We start from the raw sequence: 23,221 nt of genomic DNA on the forward strand, positions 1-23,221 counted from the left end.
AAAAGGAAAGTAAATGTGAAGTAGAAGCCCGAATACAAAAAGAACAGCTGCTCCAGTGCAGTTGGGGCTCCAAGACAGCACTGGTGACAGTTCTCAAAGAATTTAGATGGAGGAAGGATCAATGACACTTTCGTGATCCACTCTCCAGCCCCTCCCCTCCCCAGAAAACAACCAAAGCAAAAACAACAACACAAAAAAACCGAATGCAAGTAATGGCCCAAAACTGGAAATATCCATCAACTAAGGAATGGATAAACAAATTGTGTTCTATCACCTAATGCAACAACATGAATGAATCTTAAAAGCATGCTAAGAGAAAGAATCCAGCCTCCAAGGGTACATTCTGTATGATTTCATTTTTTTTTAAAGATTTTTTTTTTAATGTGGACCATTTTTGAAGTCTTTATTGAATGTGTGACAGTATTGCTTCTGTTTTATGTTTTGGGGTTTTTTTTGGCCCTGTGGCATGTGGGACCTTAGCTCCCCGACCAGGGATCAAACCCGCACCCCCTGCATTGGAAGGCGAAGTCTTAACCACTGGACGGCCAGAGATGTCCCCTATGATTCCATGTATAAGACATGAGGGGTGAGGGCAAGGGAGCAAAACAAAACTCTAGGGACCAAAATCAGATCAGTAGTTATCAGGGTCTGGCCTGGGAAGAGGATGAATGCAAAGGGGCGCAAGGGAACCTTCTGAGGTGGTGGGCTGTTCTGCATTGCGATTATGGTGGTGGTTACACAACTTTATACATTTGTCGAAACAGAGAACTACATCCCTAAAACCCACACCTAGGGCTTCCCTGGTGGCGCAGTGGCTGAGAGTCTGCCTGCTAATGCAGGGGACACGGGTTCGAGCCCTGGCCTGGGAAGATCCCACATGCCGCGGAGCGGCTGGGCCCGTGAGCCACAACTGCTGAGCCTGCGCGTTTGGAGCCTGTGCTCCGCAACGAGAGAGGCCCGCGCATCGCGATGAAGAGTGGCCCCCGCTTGCCACAACTGGAGAAAGCCCTCGCACAGAAACGAAGACGCAACACAGCCAAAATCAATCAATCAATCAATCAATCAAAACATACGCATCTGATTCAAGATCCTCATTAAAAATAAATAAATAAATAAATAAATAAATAAATAAAAGCCATGGAATCAGTACTATATTAAAAAAAAAAAAAAAACCCACACCTAAAACAAGTGAATTTTACTGTATATAAATCGTACCAGTTTGGAGGAGCAAGGAGGGTGTGGGTGCTGGGACTGTGGGTGAGGGAGCTTGTAGATAGGATGCCCACATTAGATTTGGGATGCACTGGACACAACCTGCAGGATACTGAAATTCAATGCCTTTGCTTTTTAATTATATGTTCTAGTCTGGAAACATGAAGGCTAAAGTGAATCAGGTCAAAATTTAAAAACACCAGTGATGGTTCAAGGTAATGAGGAAATGTGAAGCGATGTAGGAGAGTTGAGCAAGTTCCTTATTACAAAGGAGTTTGTCAAGCATGGAAAACGTAAACAAATTCTCCAAAAGATTTAGCATCTGGGGGTTTTATCCTGGGATCCATGAAACACTAGGGAGCTCATCTCATAAGCTTCAAAGAGTTTTAAACCCCCCCCCAAATGTTATGCATATTTCAGGTGTGTGTATTTTTCCAAGAAGCATGTCAGAATGAGGCCCCGGGCCTCTGATAAAGATGCACAAAGGGCTTCCCTGGTGGCGCAGTGGTTGAGAATCTGCCTGCTAATGCAGGGGACACGGGTTCGAGCCCTGGTCTGGGAAGATCCCACATGCCACGGAGCAGCTGGGCCCGTGAGCCACAATTGCTGAGCCTGCGCGTCTGGAGCCTGTGCCCCGCGATGGGAGGGGCCGCGATAGAGAAAGGCCCGCGCACCGCGATGAAGAGCGGTCCCCGCACCGCGATGAAGAGTGGCCCCCGCTTGCCGCAACTGGAGAAAGCCCTCGCACGAACCGAAGACCCAACACAGCCAAAAATAGATAGATAGATAAATAAATAAATAAATAAATAAATAAATAAATAAATTTAAAAAAAAAAAAAAAAAAAAGATGCACAAGAAGGCAAATAATTTCTCCTACAGCTACTCATTTTCCCCCAAACATTAGGAATATGGAAGGAGAATGGATCTGACCCAGTACCATCTTTCTTGTTTCCTTGTGTTACTTTGGGTACATGAACTTCAACTCTGGATTTAGTGTGCCTGGCTTGCTTTCTGTCTCTCTGTCTCTCTCTGTCTCTGTCTCTCTCTGTCTGTCTCTCTGTCTCTCTCTCTCACACACACATTTCTTTTAAATATATGAATATCTTTGAAATCATTCCAACAATGTAAAGCCCTCTTTACATTCAATGGTTGTTTTTATACTTATATTGAATCACTCCCAACCTCCTCACCATATAAGCTGGGCAGGAGGTAAAACCATTCTTTATACTTTATTACTCTCCTCTTTCCCAGTTCTTTAGAATTCTATCAAAGGCACAGGACACTCGGTTACCAGAAAACGTGATGGGTTCCAGTGCTAAATGTCCAGATCTCAGGGAGCCAGTCCCAAGTCGTTTTTTACAGTTGGTTCCATACAAATCAAAACCAGAGTGCTTTATGTCGCTTATTTACCAAAAATGAGACACTCTGACCTTGGATGTGTGCTTTGAACATGGCTTCACGTTGCTCTAGGAGGGAAGAAAGAGTTTTGTCTCTCTGTGGTCTTTGGTAGAATGCTCTACAGTTCCCATACTTTTTCTCATTAACTCCTCATGGCAGCTCCAGCGACATCACAGGTGAAAACAACACAAACTAGACTTGAGCTCAGCTTCTTCTTACATGTGCTCCAATTCTCATCACTTGCCACACACTAGTCTGTGACTTTGGGCAAGTTATCAGCCTCTCTGAGCCTTAGTTTCCTTATCTGTAAAATGGGGGTAATAAGAGCACCTGCATCTTAGGGTTGCTGTCAGGATTCAATGAGATATGTAAAGTCTTTAGCACAGTACCTTGCACATAGTAATTGCTCAAGGAAAGGTAGATGCTGGTGTGATTGTGGCTGTGATTCATATTACAAGGCAGCTGCTGTGGTAGCCAGTCTCCAAGATGGCACTGAAAGATCCTTGGCTTCTGGTATCCATGCTTTGTGTAGTCCCCTCCCACCCTTGAATGGGGCTGGCCGACACATGTGACCAACGGATATTGTGGAAGTGACAATGGGTAACTTCTAAGGCTAGGTCACAAAGGACATAGCAGTTTCTTCCTTGCTCTCTTAGATCCCTTGCTCTGGGCGAAGCCAGCCACCATGTTGTGAGGACATGCAAGCAGCCCTGTGGATAGGCCCACACAGAGAGGGACTGAGCTTCCTGCCAACTTGGAATGAACCATCTCGGAAGCAGAACCTCCAGCCTCAATCAAGCCCTCAGATGACTGTGCCTAGACCAATATCTGACTGGCTATTGTGAGAAATCCTAAGCTGGAACCACTCAGCCACTCCCAAATTACTGATCTACAGAAACTGTCAGAGATAATAAATATTTATTGTTGTTTTAAGCCAATAACTTTCAGGGTGATTCCTTATGCAGCAATAGATCACTAGTACTTCTGCCTTTAAAACCATCCAGAGGATTGACTTAATGATTCTATAGGACCTTTTAAATGACTTCATACTTAGAAAACACTTTGAATTTTGTCTTCTACGTGGTAAGCACTCGAATGTTCGTTTTATCGTTATCATAGTTTATTTTAAAATTATTGTCATTACCATTACCTTTTTTCCAAAGCACCTAAGCAACTTTCAAACTTTAAAAAAAATGTTTTAACTTGAAGAAGAGTAAGGACGTGTATGGAATAACAAGAGGAGGAAGAGCCAGGGACACTAAAAAGATAGAGAGAAACTTGACTTACAAAAAGTTTCCTGAAAACAAGTAGGCATTAGCTTCATAAAGAATCAGGCAGAGAGATGGTAGGAGACACCCCACCCCCTCCCCCCAGTCACTCCTGTGGCTCACAGTTTCACCAGGGCTCCATACCCCCTGCCCTATGTGCTCCCTTTCATTCATCTGATTTTCATTCTTCTCTCTGGTATGTGAAGAAGACGGAAATTCACTTGAGGATCCAGCCACAGAAGGCTTGTTCCACTCCAACCTGTAGTGGATGCTGGAATCTGTCTGTTGAGAGGCTGCCTGGTGGAAGAAGATGACTACATTTCTCCTGAAACGCACAATGCCCAGCACACACACACGTGCCCATGTGCACTGTCTCCCCCTCACATGTTATTATCATGAGTCCACAACGTCAAGTAAGTGAGGAACGGGCTTTGAAGTGGCTTGACACACCTGGGCTCCTACATCCCACCACTTCCTAGTTCTGTGAGGCTGAGAAAGTCACTTTACCTCCAACTGTCAGTTTTCTGTGAAATGGACATAACAGTTGCACCCACCTCCTAGGGATGTTGCAAGAAGCAAGAGGACTCACTGATCTCCTTACCTTTTTGACAGTTATTGAGAGAGAACTGTGTCAAACACTGTTCTAGACTCTGGATTGCTGTGGTAAGCACACATTTCCTTGTCCTCATAGAGCTCATATATCAAATTGCAATACAGTGTCCCTTATCGTAGGGCAATGTGAAGCATTTTGCAGAGTTCCTGACTCACAGCCCTGATTTGTTCAACTCTTATTTGTATTACTGGCTGAGGACCCACATGTGAGTGGGAAGTAATACCATTAAATATGAAGGTTAAAGCTGCAGAAGTCTGCAGTAGGCAACCTCTGATATGGCCCGCAATGATCCTACTTCTTGGAATTCACACTCTTATGTCATCCCCTCCCTTGAGTGTTGCTGGACCTAGTGATTCAATTCTAACAAAGAGAATATAGCAAAAGTTATGGGAGTTATTTCCAAAACTACATTACACCAACACTCAGGCTCCTGTTTCTCTCTCTCTCTCCCTTTTTCTTTCTCTCTCGTCAGCTGCCAATTTGTAAACTGCACTATGGAAAGGTTCAACTGGCAAGGAACTATAAAGGCTTCCAGCCACAGCTAGTGAGGTACTAAGGCCCTAAGTCCAACAACCCACCAAGAACTGAATCCTGCCAACAATCACATAACTGAACTTGGAAGCGAATCTTCCCCCCAGTCAAGCCTTCAGATGAGATCACAGCCCTGGCTGACCACTTGGCTGCAACCTCATGAGAGATCTTAAGACAGAGGAACCCAGCTAACTGTGCCCAGATTCATGAGCCAGGAAAACTGGAAGATTATATATGTTTGTTGTTTTAAGCCACTAAGTTTTGAGATAATTGGTTACACAGCAACAGATTAATACAAAAACCTTACTATAAACATTGAGTCTGTGAACATTCAGCATCACTGAATCTCACTTACCCATTAGCCTGAGGAAGGCAGTAGGAGAGAATTGTCATTAATCGTGCCTGTATCAGACATTGTACATTTGTGGTAACATTTGTCTTTACAGCAATCTCTGAGTTAGATATTACGATATCTTTTGCACAGATGGGGAATCTGAGGTGCAGAGAATTTAAGTGACTGGCCCCAAATAACCCACGAAAATAACCGAGATTTGAAGCCAGATCCTTTTGATTCCAAAGGATTCCCACAATACTATGCTGAACCTCGCTGCCTTCTACAGCAAAATAGCCTCCAATTTATAAAAGCCAGAATGTATCTGCAGCTTGAAAGATAATATGTTCACTGGGTTTGGGGCTAGAAAGGTAAAGATGCTCAGCGCATCAAATAGAACTTGATTTATTATGTAATACAATTCAACTTCCAGAAAACTTTTCTAGATACATCTAATTATAGTAGTCCCCACCCCCAAAAGACGCTGAGTGTGAGAATTCTCCTGGCTAGAAATTAAAGTCATCCCAGAGCTGCCAAATGTATAGATATATTTTTAAATTGTCAGACTAATCTACAGAAAAATTCACGTAAACATGAATTACAAGAGTTCTTGTAATTCGTGTTTAATATAGTCACTAGCTTGAGGAAGAGAGATCTGCTGACATTTATTAATGAAAAATTTGTACCATCTGAAAGGATGAAAATTTTAACCCTCATTTACAAAAAACATGCAGCTTGTTATTTATTTTAGTGCCTCAGTTTTATTGCCCCTTGAATGAAGTTGTCTACACCCTTAAAAGAGTTATTTTTCATTTGTGACCAGTCCTGGAACCAACCAACAATTACATGAAGAAGAATTTAACCTGCAATTTATCAACAGGGCCATGTTGCCAGTTTTCATCACAGGCACTTTTCTTTTCCTTCTCAACTGGAAAGGGAGAAAAAAAAGGTAGATTCATTAAATGTATAAACCTATTCTTGGTTGATCAGTTTGAGAGGGAAAACTGTCACTGAATTATATAGATCTTCAGTGTGCAATATGGTAGCCTCTATCTACACGTGGCTATGTGTAGCTACGTTAAGCTCTTGAAATATGGCTATTATGGAAGGCGCTAAGTACAAAACCCAAACTGAATTTCAAGGACAGTACAAAAAAGAATGTAAAAGATCTCAATAATCTTTACATTGACCATAGGTTGAAATATAGTAATTAGATATATAGATATAAATAAAATAATATTAAAATTAACTCCACTGGTTTCTTACTGCTTCTTTAATGTGGAAATTTTTAAATTTCATATGTAGCTTGCATTTGGGGCTCACAACATATTTCTTTTCAAGGGCACTGATAACAGATATTTTATTTGCTGAATGAACACATGACCTGTCTGCTTTCCTTGCATCATTGTTGAATATAAGTTCACTTGAAGATCACTGACTTAAGAAAACCTTTTTTCCTCCCAGTGTCTCCATCTGAGCAATTTTGTCTCCAACCCCTCTTAACCGTATATTTTTGTCATCCAAGTCACTTGAAATAAAAGTGATTTTAATGTCATAATTTCAATATTACAAATGCACCACAGGGTCAAGAAGAAGGAAGTGGGGCTTCCCTGGTGGCGCAGTGGTTGAGAGTCTGCCTGCCAATGCAGGGGACACGGGTTCGAGCCCTGGTCTGGGAAGATCCCACATGCCGCGGAGCAACTAGGCCCGTGAGCCACAACTACTGAGCCTGCGCGTCTGGAGCCTGTGCTCCGCAGCGAGAGGCCACGATAGTTAAAGGCCTGCACACCGCAATGAAGAGTGGCCCCCACTTGCCGCAGCTGGAGAAAGCCCTCGCACAGAAACGAAGACCCAACACAGCCAAAAATAAATATAAAAATAAATTAAAAAAAAAAAAAGACCTAAAGAAGAAATACATGGCGAATATCTTTAAAAAAAAAAAAAGAAGGAAGTGGGGGAATGAATAGAAAAGAAAGAAACCGTCTTTTTAAACATTAAGAACATTTGGCACTTGAGTTCTGAAAAGAACCCAACACTGAATAAGATCTCCATTTTCAGCAGGGAAATTTATACAGTAATTAACTACCAAGCCAAAAGCGATAGGAGATATTTACTTGGTGACAAACGCGAGGCAATGTTTGCAGCATGCCGAGGTCTGATCGCCTTCCCTAAGTAACAAGCTCTCTTTCATAGACAAACAGGTAAGCGGTAGACTTTAATAAGAGCACTTGAAAAAATCATCTGTAAGGTAAATAGATTTACATTTTTACTCTGACATTATTGGAACATTTTCCCTGAACCATGAAAACTCCGCTTTAATAATTTAAGTTGTTTTTCTCAGTGCACCTCAGCCTACTTCTTTTAAACACCTCTTCATTTCAAGTTAGAGTCTTTGGGCTTGATTGACCTTAATGTTTAAAAAGCTTAATTTCAGGTGCTGTTTGATTGCCTAATTTGGGGCTGATGCTGTGTGGGTTTGCAGTTCAATTCTGGGCCAGGGGCAACGGGAGGCGGGCAGGCAGAGAAGAAGGATTTTTTTTTTTTTTTTTTTTTGGCAGTTTTCAGTGAATTCCTACACCCAGTGTGGAAGGGAAGGAACAAAAGAGACAGAGAAGGGAAATTTTTTTGGTTTCCAGGACCTTTCAGCACGCAAGTAATGAAAATGCGGTAGAACTGCAGGTATTGTTTGCTTCTGTTGGGCATAGCTGGCACCCTCTACCTTGTTATTCAAGCCAGAAATCTGGGGATACGCCTGGACTCCTCACTCACTCCTCCCCAACATGATCAGTCACCAAGATTTGTAGGTTCTACCTACTTAATGCCTCTTGACTCCAATTCACCCTTCTCCTTCCCTCCTGCCCCTCCCTTTGTTCATATCCCCATGCACCTTGGCCTGAGTTGCTTCAACCTTCTTCTAATTGGCCTTCTCGGGTCTTGTCCTGCTGGCACTCAGTCTGCTTAAAACCTCTATGGCTCCTTATTGCGCACAGGACAAGTTCAGACTTATCGGTCAAGTATAACCTTCGTGAGCTGCTGCTGAGGCTGTCATGGAGGTTGGGAGCAGAGAGAGGGGTAAAGATGAGACCAGAGGAGTGGGCAGGAGATTTGGGGCATGTTAAGGAATTTAGTCATTATCCTTTGAGCAATAGGAAGTCACAAATGGTCAGTTTTAAGCAGGGTCATGCATGAACAGATGTGCACCATGGTTAAAAGCAAGGGTTCTGGGATCAAACTTAGTTTCAAAGTCTGACCATGCCACTTAGCTGGGTGTCCTTGGGCAAGTTACTCCACCTTTCTGAGCTGGTTTCTTCGACTGTAAAAGGGAGACTAAGACCCCATGTGATAGGCACAGTTATGACATCTAAATGAGGCAGTGCTCAGCGTACTGCCCAGCACATAGTAAGCACCCAACTAGTCATAACTAATATTACCATTAATAACTCTTAATCTTCCTACACTTCTTCCAAGAAGCCCTCCATGAGCCCTCAAGACTGAGTTAAGCCTCATTCCCATGTGCTCTTGTAACACCTTGTGCTCATCCCTGTTTGTAGGATTTACGTGTCTGTATCTTAATTGACCATTAATGTGTCGTTTCCCCCACCAAACCATAGCTCTCCAAGGCTGGGAACTCTGGCAAAAGTTCCTTTGATATTTACTAAATGAACAAATACCTTAGATTACTTCCTACTTTGATTCACATGATCTCTTTTGTCCTATCTTTATTACCACTTTACAGTTGGGGAAACAGTAGGCTCAGAGAAATCAAGATATGAGCCCGCAGTCCTACAGTCAAGGAGCGTCAGAGCTGCAACTCGCCTCTGGTCTCATACCTCATGGCGGCTGGCCGGGCGGGAGGAGAAGCTGAGAGCGGTAACACCCTCTAAAATGACCTTTCCAGAGCAGGATGGGTGTCCTCACTAAACTTCATGACATGGCAAAGTGAAGGAATAAAACACTTCAGCTGGAAAAACAAAAGATAACCATAAATCAACCCCAATCCTACCAAAAGTCATAATTCCAGGAAACAACTACATACACAAAAGGCAATATACTCCAAGATACACATAATAAAGTCACCTTGGCGATGCCTGTGCCCTCGTGGCCAAGCCAGGGAGGGACTGAATTTAAAAGAGAACTAGAAGGAGGACTTTTACCCACACAAGCCCATCCGAAGAGGTATGCCCACCCACCCGCAAGATTCAGCTCCCTGCCGTATAGCCATGAGCCTGATCATGGCGAAACGCCATGGTAATTACAATGAAAGTTTCCAAGGGGGAAAGATCAGGCCATGGTAACGCTAGAAGCTGTCCACGAAGGCCAGTTGGCTCAGATCTCTCAGCACCGAGCCAATGAAGCCAAAGTGGAGGTTGATACTGTTGTGGGCCAGTTGGCTTTGCCCTGAGGGGGAAAAAAGTGTTCTATGGTCACTGGCTAGAATCTTCATCCCGCTCAGTTGTCCTGCCAATGCCGGTATCCAGGATCAAAAAGGGATTGGGTAAAGGACTCTGGAGAACCTAATGCCGATCTTGACAATGAGGGCTGAGATACAGACAGGGCAGCACACCCCAATACAGACAGCTGACTGCCTGAATAAAGACACTGAGTCCCCTGGGTGCTCCCACATCAAGCGGGCTGCCCAGCTCCTCCCCAAAGCAAGAGTGAGAAGCGGCAGGAAAGGAAAAGAAGTACAGAAACCACCAGTTTCCAGTATTGGGGGAAGAGCCTGATTTCACAGGATTTGCTAAATGTGTAGCCAAATGAGCCAATGTTTATCCTTCGGTATATTTTTTGATTTAAATGAAATATCAAATGAGGGAAAAAAAAGTCTCAACATGCATCTTGAATTTGAGTTCCAAAATTGGTCTTCCTAGGAATAGAAAAGTTTTTCCATAAAAATAATAAGAGCAAATATTTATTGAGAGTTTTCTTAGTTGGGATTCCCCCAAGCAGAGCCTGAGACGAGGACTTGGACCAGGCAGTTTAATGGGAGAGACACGGTGATGTTGGAGGTGGGATCCAGCCAGAGTGTGTGGGGAAGCTGTCCACTGTAGCCACAGCCCAAATCCCACGGGGGCAAGTGATGAGGCTTCCGATATGCCAGGTACCTGACATTCCACAGGTAGGTCCTATTCTTTTCCTCATTCTCAGAAGAGGAACCTGAGACACAGAAAAGATAAAGTACTTTACGAAAGGTCGCAGAGCTAGGAGATGGCTGAAGATCAAACCTGCCTTATCCAACTCCTGAGCCAAAGCATTTAACCTTGTGAAAGTATTGCCTATAATGGGACTTCAGAAAATTTTTAAAAAAAGCAACCATTTGTGGATGGGAGGGAGGGAGAAACAATGGCAGGGAAGGTTTTATATACACACTCCCTTCTTTTTATGGCAATAAGGAGACAGCGAATCTGGCCATAGATTTCTTAAAACTCTTAAAAATGTTTTCTAATGACTTAAGGAGACAGAATTACAGACAATCCCCTACCCCCAGTACTCAAATATACTATATATTTAAAAGCACATATGTTGCTTATTATTCCAGGGAAAGCCCAGTGGATATTGGGGCTACCGATGCACCACGCCACAGCTCTAGGGAAGTTGAGGATCAATTATTTAGTGTAATTCTTTACATGGTCTATGATTCTTCTCAGCTTGGATTTTTTTTTTTAATTTATTTTTATATTTTTTAATTTTTTTGGTTGTGTTGGGTCTTCGTTTCTGTGGGAGGGCTTTTCTCTAGTTGCGGCGAGCGGGGGCCACTCTTCATCACGGTGCGCGGGCTTCTCACTATCGCGGCCTCTCTTGTTGCGGAGCACAGGCTCCAGACGCGCAGGCTCAGTAGTTGTGGCTCACGGGCCTAGTTGCTCCGCGGCATGTGGGATCTTCCCAGACCAGGGCTCGAACCCGTGTCCTCTGCATTGGCAGGCAGATTCTCAACCACTGCGCCACCAGGGAAGCCCTCAGCTTGGATTTTTTAAGAGGTCAAAACATGGCTTTCTCTGAAACAAAGCTCAGATGTTTTGGGTGAAGTTATAGACAGATGACATTTAGAGAAGGAAGCAGAGCTAATACAGCCATGGGTTCAGCTGGTCTACCTAGGGTCAGAGTGGATGAGAATTAATATTTGGGATGAACTTATTATCAAGCCCCTTGTCCTCCTGGGAGTGTGGGATAATGTTATGCATGTGATGAGCCAGCTGTCCGCAGAGCTAAGCAAACCCGGAGATCTGGTTCCAGGTAAATGATCTCCAGGGAGGCAAGGGGAAGCTTTTTACACAGATAATAAAGGCCACTAAAATGACACAGTTCCTCTCATTAGAGTTCTTTCGGCTCTATCTCACCAGTGTCACACCTTGTGCTCACTATCTATTTGATTTCACCAGAAGGTTCTGTGAGTGAATTTGGAGCTTCTGAGTCATGACTGAGACACCGTTGGTTGCTCTCATTCTCTGCCCTTGGGCTCTCCTGTCCAAGTTTTCTCGAACTTGATGTCTGCCCTACTTTAGATGAGATGGCAATGGGGTATCTGACACACTTCCCGTGGAGACTGTACCTCTGCTTGGTAAATCACAAATAGGAATCCACTATCCATACTTTTCTACTAGTGGAAGAAAAAGAAACAGAACCATCAGAAAATGCGTAAAAGCTCTAAGATATGCAAAGAGGAAGAGCTATGTAGTGTTGTGACAGCAGAAGAGATAGTAATTGTTTCCGCTATGTGACTCTCTGCAAGCCACTACACTGTAAGGTCAGTCCCAAGGGGAAGTACCATTTGATAAAGCCCAGCCCAGACAGACAGAAAGTAATTTACAAGTTCTTAACTGGAGACTTTTAGAAATTAAAAGGATTCTGATTTGTAAAATCTCACACATACCCAACATGTCTCATGATCACTTTTCTTTTTTCCCAGTTTCCGTACACCACACACTGTCTAACACCCTCTTCCAGAAATTCCTGGCAACATTCATTATGATAATTTGTTAGGCACATATTCACTCCCTTCCCCCTCCTCTTGTTGGGGAGGAGACTTCCCGCCTCACTGATGATGGCCTGGGCCACGTGCCTTGCTTTGGCCAGTGGAATATTAGCAGATATAACCAGAGCAGAGGCCTTAAATTTGCTTGTGAGTTTTGTTGACCTCGTTTGTTCTTGTGATCTAGCATGAGAACACACCTGGGTATTTTCTGCTCCTTCCATCCCAGATCAAGGATACTTGGGGCAGAGCTGAACCCATTCACAGCCTGGGGCTAAGCCCAGTCAGCCCACAGCCTGAAGCAGAACCACCCAGCTAAGCCTTGCCCCCACCAGCCTACTTGTAGCCAAAACCAGATCCATGTGCATGATTTTTAGCCCCTGGGGGGTTGGGTGCTCTGTCCCTGATCAATGTGTCTCTTTGTACATTTTTCTCTCGTTTGTACTAATTCTAATTCACAAAAGCCCAAAAGAATGGCAGCCCCCTTTCAGAGGAGAAGGAAGGGAAAGAAATATGTTAGAGCAAAATCAGAATCTTCATTAAGGCACAGAGGGAAGAAAAAAGGCCGGAACTATTCATGTATTGATAATTTTTGAATTGTGAATAACACCCATGATAATAGCTACCATTTATTTGTTCTGTGACAGGCACAGTGTTCAACAGTTTTTTATAAACAGTTTATAAACCTGAACATATTTAACCCACTCAATATCCCAAGAAGTCAGAATAACTATCACAGTTTGATGGAAAGAAAACTGATGCTTAGGGAGGTTACATATCTTGTTAGAAGGTGCCAGAGTTGGGATTAAAACTCAGAAAATCCCAATAATTATTGAGCAACCTAGACAGTGAACCAGTATTAAAATGAAATACCATTCTTTAATATAATAAATTGGCAAAGATTAGAAACACTCTAATACTGAATATTGGCAAGAGAGCGGCATCTCATAAAATACAGGTGAGAATGTAAATTGGTGCTAACACTCTGGAAAGCAACCTGGCAATATTTATCAAGAACCTGAACATTTGCATACCCTTTGAATGAGTAATCCCACTTCTCTGATTATATTCTAAACAACTAATCAGAGATGCAGCCGAAGATGCATGTACAAGATTGTTCTTCAAGGCATTGCTTATCACAGTGAAAAATTGGAATCAACTGAAATGTAAAATAGTTGCAGAATGGTTAAATAGCTGGTATTGCTACAGGCTGGAACAATATGCAGCCATTAAAAATCATAATTTTGTGATGTGAGGAAAAGTTTGTGCTATGGTCTGAATGTTTGTGTCACCTTAAAATTCAAAAGTTGAAATCCTAACCCCCAAGACAATGGTATTATAAGGTGGGGTCTTTAGGAGGTGATTAGGTCATGAGGGTGGAGCCCTCATGGATAGGATTGGTTCCCTTATAAAAGAGGTTCCAAGAGAGCTCCCTCACATCTTCCTACATGTGAGGACACAGCAAAAAGATGCCACCTATGAATCAGGAACTGGGTTCTCACCAGACAACCAGTCTGCAGGCATACTGATCTTGATCTTCCCAGCTTCCAGAACAGTGAGAAAGAAATTTCTTTTGTTTATATACCACCCAGTCTCAGGTATTTTGTTACAAGCAGCCCAAATATGGACCAAGACAGTTTGCAATACACTCTAAATGGAAAAAAAAAAAAAAAGTAGAATATAAAACTGAATACATAATGTGACTCCAGTTTGGAGAGTATGCGTATGCGTTTGTGTGTAAGATAATACACTAGCGAGTAATCATGCGTTATTGCTGCATGGTAATTATCATTTTCTGTTGGATTTTTTTGTACTTTCTAAACATTTTGATATTTCTCAAATTTTGTAGAATAGCAAATATTACTTTTGTTCCTAGAGAAACATATTTAAAATGATTATTTGGAAAAACCAGCAACTGTTTTCCCTGTGGAATATGAGGACAGGAGTCTTTATCTGTTTTGTTCACTGATGTATGCCCAGAGTAGCACCTGGCTCCTCGTATGCGCTCAGTAAATATTTGTTGAGTGACTGAAAGGTACACCCTGCAGCATGTGCAGATCCAGTGTGTATGTTGCGTTTATCTATGGACTCAGAACCAGCCATCCCCAAAACAACAATCATTTTAATAGGCTCACGCATTCCGTAGAGAACTGCTCAGACAAGACACAGTGGGATGACTTCTCTCTCTCTCTCTCTCTCTCTCTCCGTGATATCTGGGGCCTTAGCTAAGAAGATGTGACTCACTGGAGGTGACTCCCAAATGTTAAGAGCAGGAAGCATCTGGAAGCTTCTTTCTTCACAGGTCTGGTGCCTGAATTCCCATTCAGGCTGTTAACTGAAGCAACTACACACACGTTGTGTCTCCGCCCAGCTTGGGCTTCCACAATGGATTCTGCGTGCGCAGAATGAACCTTTATTACACTAAGCCACTAATAGTTAGGGATTTATCATCATAGCAGAGTCTACCTTAGCCTGGACTAATACGATTTCCAAATACAGAGCTATGTCGTGTAATGAGAGGTACCTGAATTTACCTTGTCTTCTGGTCTTGGTCAGCCTGGAGACCCAGCCTGAGGAATGTCTTTCTGTTCCATCACGGGCAATCTGGAAAGCTGGGCTTCTGCTCAGCGCGGCACTTGAGACATACGCGACTCGGATGAGGGTGCCTGCCCTGCCATTTACGAGCCACACGCGTGGCCCTGGATAAGTTACAGAATCTTTCTGATCCTGTTTCTCATTTGCAAAATGAGAATGATGCTGACAGCACCTGTCTCAGGATTGTTGTGAGAATTGAATGGGATGAGGTATCTTTTATAAGGCACTTGGCAGGGCATTAGCACTTATTCAGTGTTAGTTGTTGAATTTATTCTATTAGTATACAGTGTCCATAATCTCCTGATCTGAAGGCTAGGATGGTGCAGCTATGCACAATTTAAAAAAAAAAAAGAAGTCATCATATCCACAGAGGATTTAGCATCTTTTGGATGTGATTAGGGCTAAGGGACAAGAGATAAAAGGAGGTATTGAACTGCTAAAGCCATAGATAACAATGGAGGAGAAAGACCTGCTCTTTTGATGTATTAAATACCTACTTATTTATATATACTGCCTGGTACCACAGGAGAACAGAACAGAGAAGGCAGATTTCATGCCGTCTCATAATTTGGAAAAAAAGACACTAAAACAGGGATGGGGCTATAAAATAGAAGCAGAAAGTAGCTCAAAAAAGCCCTTACCACGGGAAGCTTCCTGCAGACTTTGGCTGAGTGCCAAGCTCTCTAGCAGACTGTGCAAAAGGGCCTTGCGGGGCTGCCCAACGCAGCTCTTCCCCGCCCGGTCACGCCTTTCCCAAGGGAAGGCTGGAAGGTGAGAAGCTGGCAAAGGGAACCGAGTGACTGCTTGGGTGCCGTGCCCAGCACTGTGCTATGTGGGCTGGGTCACCCCAGAGGTCCAAGATACGGCTGCCAGGCCCAGTGGGGGGGAGGGGGGGGGGAAGAAAAGAGGAGCATGCAATTTTTGTGTTCATCACCATCACTCAAATTCGTAGGAGAAAATGTCTAAAAAGATTCTCTCTGGCTTGCATTTTTTCAGGCCGTTTAATTTTTTATTGTTGAGCATGAACAATGAAACGGAGTGGTTTCCTGTTTCTCTGCCCCCACTCCACTGCTGAGGAATTTGGGTTTAAACTGCCGGAGAGGAACATTTACATTCTATAAATTAACTTCACTAAAGACGCTTAAGCGTTTATGAAAACATTGCCATTTTATACTCAGCTCTATAAAATCTTAAAGAAAAAAAAAAATCCCAAACTGCAATGGGAAGCTAAACTGGCAGAGAATGCTCTACTCAGTGCAAACATGCCAACAGCTTTACAAATGAGGAATCTGCAACCGGGGTTAAGAGCCTGCAGATCATTTATCAGGGACAAAACAAAGATCCTTAGCCTCTGTACTCCAGTGCGTGGAGGCTCCCACAGGCTAAGAAATGCACCTCAGAAACAATAGACAGGGTTAACTCATTATACCCACATTCATGCTGGCAGCAGGGAATACTACTGCACCCCGTCTTGGGTGCCCCAGACAGGTATTTTGATGTAAAGCAGAGTTTGGCTTCAGGGAGTCCTGGGTTTAAATCCTGGTTTACCTGCTAACCAGCTAGTGACCCTGGACAGTGGACTTAATCACTCACAGGCTTGGTTTCCTTCTCTGAAAACAAAGGACAATCATAACAAATTCCCTTTGTGTCTTCACTTCTGGACAAACAGAATAAAGCAAACAAAACTGCAGAGGTGTTCCACTGTGTATATGTTCAAATAAATGTGTTTGGACACCCATTCCCCTTCCATCACAAAAAAGAGAGTTTCCCAAGAAAGAAAATGAGAAACTCTGGTTCATTTCCCCCTTTACCTCTTTCCCATATTTTTTGGACTACACCTGGGCCTTCTCTGGCGCTAGGGAGAAGAGGTCACAGCTAAAATCAAAGAGAGACTAAAGAAATTAATTTTGGTTTGTGATTCTGAAGGTGACGGTTTAAGAATCATTTTGACTCTTGACTTTATAGAATTTTCCCCTTAAGCGCTTACTTGAAAACCTGTGACCTCCCCATCCTGTAGTCCCCTAACCCCTAAACATGCAGACCGATCTCATTACTCCCTTAATGGCGGCGCAGCAGCCCAGGAGAACATACACTGGTGTTCTCTGACTCGGAGACCTAGACCCTGTTTTGTAGCCTAACTTCTTTGGACATCAGATTCCAGACCCCTACAAAGAGGGGATTAGAGCTGACACGGAAACTCGTGTTCACTAAAACTTAATAAAACATCCGAAGTGTTTCTAGTTTTTTGCACCTAATTGACATCTTTTCTGTCCATCAAAATTAGGTGGTCACCCCAATGGATCAACATCGTCTCTGAAGCTATATCCTGAACAGCACTTAGAGGAGGAGAATTTCCAAGGATGAATCCCTTATAACCATCACTACCACCGACATGCTATCACTATTTGCACAGTTTTACCTTTACTATGACACATTTATTTTCTTTACAAACTCAGTGGACAATGGCTTAGCAGAGCGGCATTCTCAGTTCCAACGCCTTTTTAGTGATGTTCTAGGCCAACACTTCCCAGTAGAACTTTCTAGGATTCTGTAAGTCTTTTCTACCTGTGTTGTCCAGAATGGTAACTACTAGCCATATATGGCAATAGCACTTGACAGGTGCCTGATACCACTGAGGAACTGAATTTTAAATTGAATTTAATTTTAAGTAATTTAGAATTAAATATAACTGTCATGTGGGGCTATTTGCTACTTTAATGGACAGCACAGCCCTAGACACTACCCACTTAGGACTTGTGCTGTCCAGTGGAAATATAATGAGAACCACATATGTAACTTAAATTCTTCTAGTAGCCACACTAAAAGAAAAAAAAAGAAAAAAGAAAGAGATAAAATTAATTTCAATAATGTATTTTATTTTTATTGACTATTCAGAATACTATCATTTTGGGACTTCCCTAGCGGTCCAGTGGTTAAGACTTCGCCTTCCGATGCAGGGGGTGCGGATTTGATCCCTGGTTGGGGAGCTAGGATCCCACATGCCTTGTAGCCAAACAACTGAAACATAAAACAGAAACAATATTGTAACAAATTCAGTAAAGACTTAAAAAAAAAAAATGGTCCACATCAAACAATTCTTTCAAAAAAAATACTATCGTTTCAACATATAATCAGTAAAATGTTAACGAAATATTTACACCCTTTTGTTTCATACTAAGTCTTCAAAATTCGGTGTAAATTTTATAATTACAACATATCTCAATTTGGGCTAGCCATATTTCAAGAGTTCAACAGCCACATGTGGCTAGTGGCTACCATACTGGACAACACAATGCAGATATTAGTGACTCTGAGGCTAACTTTTCTATCTTAACATGGGCATATTTACAGCAACTATAACCAAAAACATTCTTGTGTTTAACTAGGGAGGCTGAAGAATTTTCAACACAAAGTGTTAAACATAAACACCGAACTCGCCACATTTATTTTTACCAAAGTATGCATAGTAATGCAAAATATTTGGTGTTGCCTCTCCTTTCTAAAGATGTTTCTTGTTCTTTTGCTTTGTATTAAATAAATTAATTTCACTGACATGTCAATATTTACTGCTAATTATACAGGAACAATTCTACCATTTGAAGAAATGGAATGTTATTGTGAATCATAGAATTTGTAAGCTCAGTGCCCAATAATTTCCATAACAATAATTACCATTAGTGTAATAGGACACAATAGAAGCTGCTCCAGGAATAAAAATGTGTAATGAAAAAAGCAATCATTGAGAATCACTTAGCAGCAAAGTAGATAGCCAATAAGCCAATGACCTGATCAATGGGTATTAGGTACATTAAATGCAGAAGATGATTCAGAAGTGTCCATTAGCAGAAATTCTAACAAATAGATTACATAAAAATAATCAATACAGCTAGCTGACAATGTAACCTATAACAGTGGATCCGGAAGCAATTTCAAAGATTTGCATTGCTCACACTTGAATGCCTTTTCAAGTTGTACATTGAAAGCTACACTTCCTCCCCCCATCTTAAGCCCCCTCTTTAATGCTTTTTCTAAATTAGCTTGTTGTGTCATCCTTACCATGTAGTAATGAAAAATGGATAAAGGCAGTCATGTGGGTTTTCTGTCTCTTCAGAACACACCTTGCTGAAACATACTCAATATTTGCTAATGACTCTGGAGGCAAAAGCTATGACGGTACAGCCTTTGCTTTTGAAGGCAGAGGCAAAGAGAGAGGGAACTTGAGAGGGAGGTAGCATGAGGGGTGGGCTGGGGGGACCAGTTGTAAAGACTGGATGGATGCCTTTTAAACTCGGACAGGAAAATCATTTTGCTATGATTGTCCAGAATGTCAGCCTGGCTCCTGTGTTCTTGGAGGGACAGTCGTCTTGAAGCAGGATCTTATTTCCCTGCCCAGGGACTGAACCTAGACACCAGTCCGCCAGGGGCTAGAGGCTAGAAGCAAAATTCCCTGATTCTTACCCCGTTTGAAAGCAAAAATATTTCAAGGAGGAAAAAAAACACAAACCAGATACAAAGTTTATTATTAGAGACATAGCACAACATATGGGAGAACACACAGAGAAACAGTTTATTTATTTAAGTCAGAAGCAGGGCAGAAATACACACCCAGAGTGGAGTGTGGGTGTCCTGAATGAGGAGCACGGTAAAGAGGTGATTTAAATCACTTATATAGCACAGTCCTTCCGGGTCTTTCTTTACATTTGGCAGATTATCTTGTTTCTTTTTTTACACCTGACTGGTCCTAGGACCCTCCCCAAGATGCGAGCGCAACTTTTTGCTAAGATGGATCCCACCACAGAGGCCTGTGGGTGCATGTCCACACGTATTATGGGGTGGCGTGCCCTCCCTTTTAGACCCCCAATGAGTCTTCCTGAGTATGTGCAGGCAGGGAAGTTTTCCCTGACTTCAGGAGTGGGCCCCTTATCTATTTACTTGAGCAGAGCTCAGCTTCTGCCACTAGCTTTGTCCTTGGAGTGTCTGGGTGAGAACAGAGCTTCAGTTTCACTCCACTGGACAAACACCAGCTGTCCAGACCAAGAGCCCATCTATCTCCTACCTCAACTGCAGAAAGGGAAGCAAAATACAATTCCTGTGGCCTTGTACTCTGCCAGACTGATCGGAATCACTCCTTCCACTTTACAACAGTTTACGTAGTTTGATTTTGTATGTCCGATAAGCATTTACACATTACAAAGTTAGCTGATTGGGAGAAGACAGGATGCTGATACAGCTATTACGTATTATTTAACGGGTACGATGCTTTCGTTTGTTTCTCCGGCAGAAGCAAGATTTTGCTTTGCTTAGGAAAGCAAGCAGGAGTGGGCTATGAGCCATACTCGCTTGTGAAAGATGCACCCTGCCTTCAAGGAGCTTGAGCCCAGGATAAGGCAGGGATCCCGTGTCTGTTCTCTCTTCACTCTTCACCGTGTGGCTGGAAGGGAAGCACCGTGTGGCTGGAAAGGAGGGCTGTCGTTTACTGAACACTTACTTTGTATCAGGCATCATGCTAAGTACAGATTACTACTTTTACTGACATCTTCTTCCTGACAAAGTCATTGCTAGGGATGAGAAAAGTGCATCATTTTGAACACAGAGGGGAGAAAACCCTCTGCCCACCCCAGCAGCAAAATCCTAGAATCCCAAGATTCCAGGAGAAAATGTCAGCAGGGCCCTTTGATATTTTTTGTACATAATGAGGAAGTTAATCTAAAAGTGGTAAGGTGGGGCTGTTATTTGCCCCTTTTAATGCTAAAGAGATAGTACTGGTGTTACTGGGTGCCAGGATTAAGCCACTTAAAGTGAGATCAGTAAAATCTAGAAACACCATCCTTTCAAAGCAGCAAAGAGTATTAGGTGTCAAGTGGTACAATTTGAATACTTCTTTGGGGTAATTTCTGGAAAAGGGAAAGAACCCTTTAGTTATGCATGTAAAAGTAAACAACACGTCCACTGTTTTAAGAGAAACTATGAGATAATTATTATTATAAAAGTGATGTTAAAGTATAATATTTTTAAACTCATGACTCATACAAATATAAAATGAACACATGTCAAAGATTTTATTCCACTCATTCATTAATTAAGGAACCAGTAAGATGATACAATGTGTTCAAGGGAGAATTCAAAAAGCAGATACATACATGTAGAGGTTGATATAAATCTGTTTAATAGATGCAAAACTGGCTCTAAGGAGGGTGGTAGGGGCAATTTTCAAAATCTATTTGCATGTTGCGGTAGGAAGAATTTTGAGCTGTCTGCCCCCTGGTGTATACATCCTGTATAATCCCCTCCCCTTGAGTATGGGCAGGATTGTGAATATGACGGCTTTCTTCTCATGATTAGGTTACATTAGATGACAAAGGTGAAGTGAAGGGATTTTGCAGGTGTAATTAAATCTTTGAGACTCTGATTTAATCAAAAAGGAGATTAGCATGAGTGGGTCTGACCTAATCAAGTGAACCCTTAAAAGATACAAGTCCCTTCCTGAAGGAAGAGATTTGAAGCATGAAGATTCTGCTGGCCTTTGAGAGGCAAACTGCCAAGCAGTGGAGGGCACATGACAGGAAATGGCAGGCAGCCTCTAGAATCTGAGAACTGACAGCCAGCAAGAAAGCAGGACCGCAGATGTATAACTGCAAGATGAATTCTGGCAGCTACCAGTAAGCTTGGAAGAGGAACCCAAGCCCCAGAAGAGACCAGGTCAAGACCTTGATGTCAGCCTGCTGTGACCTTGGGCAGAAGACCCAGCTAACAGGCCTGGACTCCAGACCCACAGAAAATACAAGATAATAAATTTATGTTACGGTAAGTTGTTAAATTTGTGGTAGTCTGCTGAGGAGCAAGAGACACCTCTTACATATGTCTACAGAAAAGAATTATTTGCATTGGTATCGATTAGCTACCACTTACAAAGCTGTAAAACAGCTCAAGGCAATGAAAGGTACAGAGACCCCACAGAATCAAATAACCTGGAAGATAACACCTTGATTTTTATTGAATGTACCCAGTAATCCATTTGGTCCCTACTATGAGAAATGTTTCATTTGGTAAATTGCCTGTTTCACAGGCAATATTGCTTGATTTTGTTTTTTATTTGAAGAAAACCTTTTTTCCCTCCTGAAGAGATTTAGACTACACTTAACTTGTTTTTCTGGGCATATGAGGGGGTGAGGAGTGGCTAGCTACTGGGAATTACAGAGTGGAGACCCAAGAAAGCCGCAGAAAGCACCAGCAGGTCGGAGCTCCCTCACGCACTAGTCATGGCTGAGAAAACGGAACTGCGCAAAACCCAGCTTGAACTGTGAGGCTGATATTCTATGTGAAGCAAAAGTCACGGCTGATTCCAGCCAGTCACCCATTTATTCACTCAGTAAACAAATCCAGTGCCTACCTGATTCTAGACAGAGGTACACTGGTGAACAAACACCGTCAGGTCCCCAGTCTCACAGGGTTTACATTCCAAAGGAGGGAAAATAACTCAGATGTGGGGATCCATACTGAAAAGTTCCAGAATTTGAGAACTACACTGATATTTGACCATTGTGTTCAGCCACGAAGAAACTTCTGAGGTTAAAGGTTGAGCTCATACCTCTGTGGGAAGAGTTTCGGAGAAAGTTCAGTCGTTAATCATCCTGGTAAGAGTCAGATCCAAGTACAGAGAATGAGGCGAGGATGCTGGGTTCTTAGACAGGCATGAGGCTGGATACACAGGCGCCCACTCTGACAACGGCGCCCAGACTCCCGAAGAAATACAGACTTAATAAGGAATTGCCCTCGTGCGGAGGTCAACCCTTGGCTGCCACACAGAGGTTGCCCTGTGCCCTGCATAAAGAAATAGAGAAAATACAATAATAAATTAATGTTCTATTAAGCTGCCACGTTTATTTCTGTGGTTAGTCATAATGACAGCTAATACATACAAATACTTAACATTGAGCTGGTCTTTTTCCTAAGTATTTTACATATAATAACTTGTTTAATAGTCACAATAACCCAAAGTATTTTACATATAATAACTTGTTTAATAGTCACAATAACCCAGTGCGGTAGATACTATTATTATTCTCATGTTACAGATGAGGAAACTGAGGCAGAAAAGGGCTAAGTGATTTCTCCAAAGTCCCACAGCTAGTGAGTATGAGAGCTATGATTCACACCCAGACAGTCTGGCACCAGGACCCTAGCTCTTAACCCTCACTAGTCACCATCTTTGCAATAAGGGTTCTCTTCGACATGGACAGGAGTAGTTCTGCCTTGTACTTCTATTACCCCAACACTTCAGCATTCTCAATGGCTGTAGTCCA

Source organism: Balaenoptera acutorostrata, chromosome 9 (assembly GCF_949987535.1).
Source record: "Balaenoptera acutorostrata chromosome 9, mBalAcu1.1, whole genome shotgun sequence".
NCBI classification, from domain to species: domain Eukaryota; kingdom Metazoa; phylum Chordata; class Mammalia; order Artiodactyla; family Balaenopteridae; genus Balaenoptera; species Balaenoptera acutorostrata.